This window comes from Arvicola amphibius, chromosome 8 (assembly GCF_903992535.2).
Source record: "Arvicola amphibius chromosome 8, mArvAmp1.2, whole genome shotgun sequence".
NCBI lineage: Eukaryota > Metazoa > Chordata > Mammalia > Rodentia > Cricetidae > Arvicola > Arvicola amphibius.
In genome coordinates, this window is record NC_052054.1 from 37,280,752 (window position 1) to 37,291,047 (window position 10,296).

The window sequence follows — 10,296 nt, forward strand, 5'->3', positions numbered from 1 at the left end:
AATGCTTACAAAGCAGCATTTTATATCTCTTCCCATCTGTGAGAAATTTGTCACATTTCCATATAAAAATCTCTGGTCGCCTTAAAGTTTTTAAGAGGAAACCCATAGTTCCAGGGGCATGTTTGTTCTTGTCAGTCAACTTTGTCTTTGCCACTTTAAAAACCATGTTTGTTTATTTTTGTATCAGAATATGCATGCCTTTATTCCATGTATCGTCTTCCTTCTCCTTCTCCCAAGATAGTCCGAAGAATCAGATCCCAACTCTCCAGAGGTCACCTCAAATTATTTTAGGAATGCAAGAAGAAAATGTTTGGCTGACTTTCTTTTGTTGATTTGCCCCAGTTCGTGGGTTTAGTCATAATCACACCTTATAGTTCCAGCGAGAAGGTCATTCTTGATGATGACAGAGACACACATGAGCAAAAGGATCCTGTTCCAAAGATCATGAATATGCTTTCTGTAAAAATCAAGTGGTTCTACTTGAAGTTTCTTGTCTTTTTCCAGACAACTGACTGCTTCTCTCTCATTTTTATTAATCTGCTATATTTATTTTCTGGAAATGTCAAAATATTTGTATAAAGGCAATTTTTATAAGACAATACATTTGTTCAATACTACAGAGATAAACCTTTTCACGTTTCACTTCCAGGATGTGATATGCTGATGGGTTGTAATTTCCTTCTTTCTTTCTACTTTGTTCTTGGCAAGCAAAAAGAATAATGTTAAAAAGTTAACAAAATCGCAGTAATGCAGGAAAATAAAGTATGAATATGGGGCTTTGTGATATATTTACTCATCCTTTATAGCTAATCCATAAGTCATGTATTATTAGGCAGTAGTCAAAAAATATTCTAAACTAAAAGTCTAAAATACTTAAAAATATCTAGGTATATTTAAAATGCATTAAAAGAAATCTCCGAAAATCTCCGGGTTGTCAATTTTGAGAGATTGTTGGTTTGGATTTTTAAGATTTATTTTTATTTTATATGTATGGGTGTTTTGCCTATATTCGTTTCTAAATTCCTTGAGTGCCCGGTGCCTGCAGAGACAATGAGAGTCCCCTGGGACTGTAGTTCCTGGCAATTGTGAGCTACCATGTAGGTCCTGAGAACTGAATCCAGGTTCTCTTAAGAACAGCAAATGCTCTTAACCACTGAGCCATTTCTCCAGCTTGAGTCCACACTCTTACAAAGAGCAGGTTGAACAGAGCCTTAAAACTGTTTCTCCATGAACTTCTCTTTGCAGGGCCATGACATTGATTACATGGAAGTTGATGAACCAGAGCTCTTTCTTATAGAGTCTTCTCAGTTTCGGTACCATTTCAAAATAATATGGAATAAAGTTATATGATACCTTTATCATCTTTCCCCAAAAGATATTCTGAGTATAAGCACTTCCCTCTCTAGGTTCTTTTTCTTTTGGATTGGAGAGAGGTTGCTCTGTGAGGTGTCAATACATTTCTAAGACAGAAGACTTCCATTTGTACCTTTGATAAAGGTGACTGAGTGTCGATAACAATGAATGTGGGATGTTCCAGAAGAAAAGGATAACTGCTACACACAAAAAGAGGCATAAAAATAAGCTTATTGGTGTCTATTGGTACAGAATGTATCCAGTTATAACACAAATATTCTGCCAGCCAAAAATTACTCATGTTTAACATTCATACTATCAGTAACCAGCAAGCTCCATTTCTAATAGTGTAACTAATAAAGTGCTTTGTACATAAAATATTATTTTAATATTCATTATGAAATATACAAATATAACTTTAAATTATTCAATAATGATAGCATTATATTTAATTCATTTATGGAATAAAAACAGATATCAAATAAAATTATTCATATTATATGAAAATGATTATAATAATACCAAAAATAATACATGTAATAAATATATGTCTACATGGACCTATACACACTAATATATACATATCTCAATATGTATAATAAATTATGTATATATGGACATATATGCATATGATGAATACACATATACTATTCATTACAAACATACTGAAAATTATGGCAACATTATTGCTACAGTTGTATAGTATACTATTTCATTCTTAAAACAGATCTATTTTTATATATCTTACACATTTTTATAATGAGCAATTTTACTTAGAAAAATCTCTAATAAAATATCACTTCTGATAACTGTGAGTTTTTTTTTAATGACTGTGAAGATGGCTCAGGCAGTAGTGCCTATCATACATGAATGAGGTCCTGAGTTCTCATTTTGTTGTCATAGAAAAAAGTTTCACACTAGCCCGGAATGGAGCATAACAAAGGTTCGTTTATCTAGGGGTAAACTCACAGAAAGAGTAGTGATCTGCAGTCCTCTGTGTGCACTGGGAACTGGAACCAAATCCAGCAGCCAAGAGGAATTGAAGAATTGGCTCAATAGTTAAGAGCATTGACTGCTCTTCCAAAGGTCTTAAGTTCAGTTTCCAGCAACCAAATGGTGGTTCACAACCATCCCTAATGAGATCAGTCCTAGAACTCAAGTGCAAAGGCAGGCATGGCAGCCCGTGCCTACATTATCAATGCCGGGGATGGAGAGAGACAGATCTGTAGTTGGAGACTACTTGTTCGTTTCCCAGCGACCCAGACCTGAATAATAACACAAACCATATTACTTGCAACACTGCTTGGCAATAGCTAAGGTTTCTTGTTACTTTTTAAAAATTTTTTATTTTCTTTTTATTATTATTATTATTTTATTAAAAATTTCCACCTCCTCCCTGCCTCCCATTTCCCTTCCCCTCCCACAACTCCCCTCCCCCTCCCTCTCCAGTCCGAAGAGCAGTAAGTGTTCCCTGCCCTGTGGGAAGTCCAAGGTCCTCCCCCCTCCATCCAGGTCTAGGAAGGTAAGCATCCAACAGGCTACTCCCTCCCCCCACGCAAAGCCAGTATGTGCAGTAGGATCAAAACCCAGTGCCATTGTCCTTGGCTTCTCAGCAGCCCTCATTGTCCGCCATGTTCAGGGAGTCCAGTTTTATCCCATGCTTTTTCAGTCCCAGTCCAGCTGGCCTTGGTGAGCTCCCATTAGATCAGTCCCACCATCTCAGTGGGTGGGTGCACCCTTCACGGTCCTGACTTCCTTGCTCATGTTCTCCCTCCTTCTGCTCCTCATTTGGACTGGGAATATACCCAAGAGATACCCTATCATATTACAATAGCATTTGTTCAACTATGTTCATAGCAGCATTATTTGTAATAACCAGAACCTGGAAACAACCTAGATACCCTTCAGTGGAAGAATGGATGAAGAAAGTGTGGAATATATACATATTAGAGTACTACTCAGTAGTAAAAAACAATGACATCTTGAATTTTGCATGCAAATGGATAGACATAGAAAACACTATCCTGAGTGACAACCTTCATCTGGCGATGGATGGAGATAGAGACTGAGCCCCACATTGGAGCACTGGACTGAGCTCCCAAGGTTTCTTATTACTTAACCCTTACATCTTAACCCATTTTTAAAATCTGTAAATCACCACAAGGTTGTGGCCTACTGGTAAGTTTCTCTCTACATCTTCCTTCTTTGGTAGCTACATGGTGTCTCTCTGACTTTGCCTTCTTTTCTCCTCTATCTCTGCTTGTAATTCCCACCTTGCTCTATTATGCCTTGCCATTGGCCCAAAGAAAATTCTTTATTAACCAATGGTAATAAAACATATTTACAGAATACAGAGAGAAATCCCACATCACAAACACTTGAAGCTCATTGGCCAATAAATCTAAAAAATATCAATGAGCTCTAAGTTCAATAAGAGACCCTCTCTCCAAAAATTAAAGGTGGACAGCAAACAAGGAAAACCATACACTGTCAGTCTCCATCCTCCAAATGTACATACATGCTCTCCCATGTATCTTCATGCACACAGGCATATACTATATCCACACAAACATGCATAAATATCAACCATATGTACACACACACACACACACACACACTCACACACAGATGCAATAATATATAAAATTAGGCTTTTCTACATTATGAAAAATTCACTTGAGATGCATTTTGATGAAATTATATCCTGTGTCAAACTAATAGAAGTAACATTTGCTGAACTTTTGAAGCCAATATAATGGAGGGCAGAACCACTTTGCCCATACAGAAACGATCACTGGTACCCATCAGAAGCAGAATCATGTCATGGTGAAAGATGGAGCTATTTGAGTTAAAGAGAAACTGAGTAAATGAGTTAAATACTGGACAAGCTAAGGCAAGAGGCAGACATGGTGATAGAAAGGACAAGAAAAAGGCAAATTTCAACAGCTGTTTTGCTTATCTGAAAGTTTTAGTTTGTCTCTTGTTCACATCCCAGGTGAGTAGCTAATAAAAATAATTTAAGCTTTAACAAAAACAAGGTTAATTTATACTGTGGGAATTGTAGTCTGGCACTTATGTTAGCACCAGAAACAAGGTCCCTGAAAATTCCTTTGGGAAACTGAAACTACCAGGGACATACAATTTAATAACCACTTCTGCTCCCCCACATCTTGATCCAACCCCAGAAACTCTCTGTCAACCCCAAATCAGCATCCATACCTCAAAGCAAATCTGCAAAATTCCTTTTGTTGTTGAGTTTTTCACATTTGTCTTAAAATGAGTTTAAAAATCATAGTAATTCTGCTCTTCACATGAAAGACTTCAATTGTTTTCAATATGATTATTGCTTCCACAAATATACAGCTAAAGGGCTCTGGTTATGGAAAAATAATTCTACTTTTATTTCTTTTGAGAAAAGAGTTCATGTATCCCAGGCTTGTCTCAACTAAGAAATTCTATTTTTGTTCTAGAATAGCTCCACATTTCAAAATTATATTTATCTTGGAAACATTGCCTCTTTAATTGCAGACGTGCAGATTTTAATATTTTTCATCCCCACTGAATTAAGAGAGAAATTAATTTACTAAATGAAAAGCTACTGCCATCTAACATATTGCACAAACTAAGCACACACATGGAGATTAATCACCAAAAAAAAATCATGGCAGCAACTTTACAGCAGTGTCATGCTTAAAATGAACTTACGCTCTTATTCTGCCTTGAGGATACACAAATTTGTTTTGTTTCAATGGCTTCCAGCCATCTCTATTATATGGCATAAATCCTCAAAGGGGAGAACAGATTTTAATCCACTGCACAATGTCTATAAGGAGGGAATTAAAAGTGCTGATTAAACAAGTGTTGTTGGTTCAGTCTAACGACTTCTCATTTGTGTTTAAGTCACTGTGAAAAAAATGTTTAACTATTGAGGTGATTGACTCTATATTATAAAATACTTGAATAGATTATAGGCACCTCTGAGGGCATGTATTAAGTGGTAGACCTGACTTGGTTAAGTGTTCCCTTTTAGAACTGCTAAGGGAGGAATTAACTCTGCTTTTGGAAGATAAGAATGCCTAACTATCATTAAGACTCAAAATCAGATATGTTCTTGGGAGATGTGAGTCTTCATGAGTGAACAATTTTGTCTTTCTAAGCTCAGAAGGTGAGACGCTGGAGGTCAAGTCATGTTTCTATTTCTACTATATGAGCTTCATCAAAGCAATTTAACTTCCTGACCCTGTTATGTCTATAATGAAATATATCTTCTTATTCATGAGAGTGCTCTCATCAATGATGTAATGAGCATAAAAGCATGTGAGCTGTGATGATAGGGAAAAACTCATTCCTTATATTATGGTATATTTGGGTACCCATTAGTCATACGTTATATGACATAATCCATAATGAAAATCCATAATAAACAGGAATAGAATAGAATTTGAATTTGAACTTAGAAGAACACTCGGCCTATCTCTAAGTGTTGACACTAATTATTCTCTCAGGGGAAAAAAAACAGTCACAACAGTTAAGCTTTCATTTTCGCATACACTACAAAATTAATACTAACATTTATTTCCTACATTTTTGATGGTCAAACGACCTACAAAATATGAAATGCTGTTAAATGTCACTATTACTATCACTGTGTCTTAAAATTTTCCTTTTTTGATGAGAGACTGAGAGACTTTATTTCTACTCTGTATACATCTCAAGAAACTAGATTGGGTTTAATTTCTTCCCTATTATTCATTTAAATTATATTACCACACAAATTAATTCCATTTGAAAGTTTTCAATTTCCCATCATGAATTTAGCATTTGTTCATGTCTGTTTGTGTGTACAGATATGCACGAGCAGTAAGATACACATGTGCATGTCTATGCAGCCTATGGAGGCCAAAACTCAGCCTCAGGTAACCTCAGGCATTGCTTTCTGGGTTCCTTTCTTTTGTCCTTTTCTTCTTCTCCTTCATTCTCTTCTTCCCCCACACACTCTCTTTAACATAAAGGGTCTTTCAATGGCCTTGAGTTGACCAAGTAGGCTGGGCTGACTGGCTAATGGATTCCATAACACCATGCTTGATGTTTCTATTTTTAACACGGGTTCCTTGTGCTTGATTTGAGCATTTCACTGATTGAGCTATCTTGCCAGGCTTTACAATTTGGTTAATATTTTCCCTTATTTGTAGTGGCAAAATAATTATAGATTATATTTCCCTTTCTTATATGTAGTATAAGAAGTATAGATGCAAACAAATTATGATGCTAACAGACTAAAGAATCAAATACATTGACAGATTTGAATGCACAGGGAATTCTGTGTGTGCTGTGGGATGTAGTTCCCCAAACATCTGCAAGACAAGAGCTTTGGGGTAGTGTTGAAGAGGACAATGTAGAAGAGGACACATCTGGAGAGTTCCAGATGTCTTTTTAATTGGATTTCACAGTAAACAGAATCGCTTGTAGGTTTCAGAAAAACTCTGCTTAGTTCTTGAAAAATAGAGAAGATAAAATAGGGGTTCTTTGCATTTTTTCAGAAGAAGAAGATTTTATTTTATGATGTTTATCATAAATAATTACAAAGGAAAAGTTAAATAAGGACAAAATGGCAGAACAGAATAGAGAAGGGTTATAGAGATGGATCTGCTACTGTTGAAGTTGCCTGAAATGTTTACAAATGTAAAAATAATTTACATGGATCTTCCCTATAATGGGGGTAGAGATAAAGCTTCTCTGAATGTCATCATATTCTATCAAATAAAAGCCTCATGCCAAGTACAGAATAGTTCTTTCTGAGTTACTGGTCAGTGGGGTCCAACTGATGATGTTCCCCAAAACATTACAGACTACTGCCTTTTATAAAGAACCTGGTAACAAAATATTATTGCTAAAAACATCACATACTTGAATCATAGGACATAGAGAAATCATGCTGATACAGACTGGAAGCTTCATCACTACTGGCTAGCTTTCATAGTACCTAAAGGTTTTATTTCCACTACTAGGGGCGAAAATTATTCAGCAATATTACCCCTCTTTGAACCCTGAAAGCTACAATAGCTACTGGCTTGGTAAGGTAAGCCCACACATGCAACAATGGAATGAATGTTGTAGGAATAACCAACTACTTTGCAATTGAATTCAAATACCATTCCACATGGAAAAAAAAAAACCAACCTCGAGACTGGTACTGTTATCTGGGCCAAAATCTCATGCCTGACTAAGAGCATATACTTTAAGGAAGGACCTAATAAGTCTACTAAATGGACATAGTGTTAAATTGCCCCTTATGTTCTTTTTTAAGAGTCATACATTATGAGTGTACTTCTCAATTCTCATCAAGAAACTTTTTTATAAATAGATGTTGAAATTCATATCTAATCATGATCATGATCTGATCATGAGGAGAACTAGACACTCTAGAGTGCTCAGCTCCAAGCAGTATAATAATTTCATACTTTCTCTCTTCTCAGAGATCATTCTGGAAGAGGAGGAAAGATTGTAAGTGACCAAGATTGAAGAAATATACAGCGAAAGATAACATAATACACATAAAAGGACTGTTGTATGAATTTACAGTGGCTGTGATTGCATTTGAAAGACCTGCACAAGAACATGCCAAGCAATATCCTCACATGATCAGGAAGATGCTAGTGAAGTTCTGCCCCTGGAAGAGAAGCGATTGACAATTGATGAATGCTGTGGGAGGCAGAGAAAGTTTTCTTCAGGGAGGCAGCCCATGAAGTAATTCATATGCTCCAACAGATAATCCTATACCCATGCATATGCAGGTAGCACAAAGTTCAATCAGTAGGCTTAAGAGAGACAGCAACAGACAGATAGATGTCTGAAAGATAAATAAAGAGCACATGCAGTTGGACTGATGGATACAGGAGTTGAAGGGGGGTAGAAGTAGATTTAAAAAAAACTGTTATGTGTGTATAATAAAAATCTAACCACCCTGAAAAAAATATGTATATAACATTTTTTAAACTGCAATTGGATATATGCAAGCCTTAAACCCAACAAATAATTCTCACTTATCTTGATATTATTAAAGAGATCCAATGCTAGATATTGTCAAATTGAGTTGCCAAATTTTAGGACACTTTAATCTGTTAAAATATTTTAAAATGGGTTGGCATTAGGACACATTGTGTAAAGGTACTTTCTGGGCATGACAGGTAACCTATGTTCTAGTCTTCATTCCATGTTGGTGGACAAAAACTAGCATGGAGAAAAGTTATGACCATAGGAAATCTGTCCTCCACATATGCAGTGAATGTGCACCCCTTCCCCCCTCACACACACACACACACACACAGAGGGAGAGAGAGAGAGAGAGAGAGAGAGAGAGAGAGAGAGAGAGAGAGAGAGAGAGAGAGAGAGAGAGAGAGAGAGAGAGAAAGAGAGAGAGAGAGGGAGAGAGAAAGGGAGAGAGAGGGACAGAGGTAGAGAGAGATAGAGAGACACAGGGAGACAGGAAAACAGGGAGAGAGGGAAAGAGGAGGAGAGGAATAAAGAATGACAAATATTTTTAAAGTAAATTAAAATGTGGCAGGTGAAAGCCCTATGAACTAAAAATTCCTATGCATTATCTCTCAAAAATATTCTGGTATATAATTAATTTTAAAAAATTAATTTGTTAGCTTTTTATTGTTAACTCAAAGAAACTGACTAAGATAATTAATGATATGAATATTCAAGGATTATATTATGACCTATTTTATTACTTTTCAGGTAAATTTAAAATAAACTGTGTAGGAGGACAGAGGCTGGTTGGTTCCCATTGCCCAGTTCCCATCCGCCTGGCTAGCTTAGCCCTAAAATAACCACACAGAAATTGTATTAATTGAAGCACTGCTTGGCCCATTAGCTCTAGTTTTTTTATTGTCTAACTCTTACATCTTAATTTAACCCATTTCTCTTAATCTGTATATTGCCACATTGTCCTAGCTTTAAAAACTATCAAATATTCTTAAAGTTTTATAATGTAACTGCAAAATAACTTCCAGTATGAAGCTTTATTTTATATTCTCAGTATATTTATAGAATGTTCTCAGTTAACAGATAAAAAGAAAAATCATCATACCACTTTGAACAGTTCATCAATGTTCTGTTCTGAAACTTTGAAATTTCCTTCAGGCTTAGTGATCAGGGAAAATACAAAGCATGGAGCTAGGGGAAAAAAATCCCTGAAAATGGCTAGGATGTGAGCTAGCTCTGAATCCTAAAACAAAATTCAAATTCTAAAGGATTATGAATTTAAGTATTGAAAATAATAATACTATATATGTGTGTAGTATATAGTATATATTATATATATAGTATTTGTATGTCATATATATATATATATATGTGTGTGTGTATGTGTGTGTGTGTGTGTGTGTGTGTGTGTGTGTGTGTGTGTGTGGTATGGATACTCCAGTCAAGACTTGATCATAATTTTAAATTTTCTTTAGGTCTCCATAAGATTATCAGTACCCCTAACCTGCAGGAAGTAGCCTGGAAAACTATGCCCACATTCTCAAAAAATGGCCTATGGATATTTTCCTTTGTCTAGAATTTTGGTTACAAGTTGTTATGGCTAATGGTCAGGAAAAAAGCTAAACAAAAGATATTAGAGTTCTTGTTTTTTTTTTTTTTTAAAAAAAAGAAGGGGAAGTGGTATGGAACAATTGTCTATATTCTGTCAATTATATTTTAAATAAACGCTGATTGGCCAGTAGCCAGGCAGGAAGTATAGGTGGGACAACCAGATAGGAAGTAAAGTCAGGTCAATGAGAACAGGAGAATTCTGGGAAGAAGAAAGCTTATTCTGAAGTTGTGACCCTGCCACAGAAGAAGCAAGATGTGACTGCCTCATTGAGAAAGGTCCCAAGCCATGTGGCTAACATAGATGAGAATAATGGGCTAATATAAGTTATAAGAGTTAGAAAG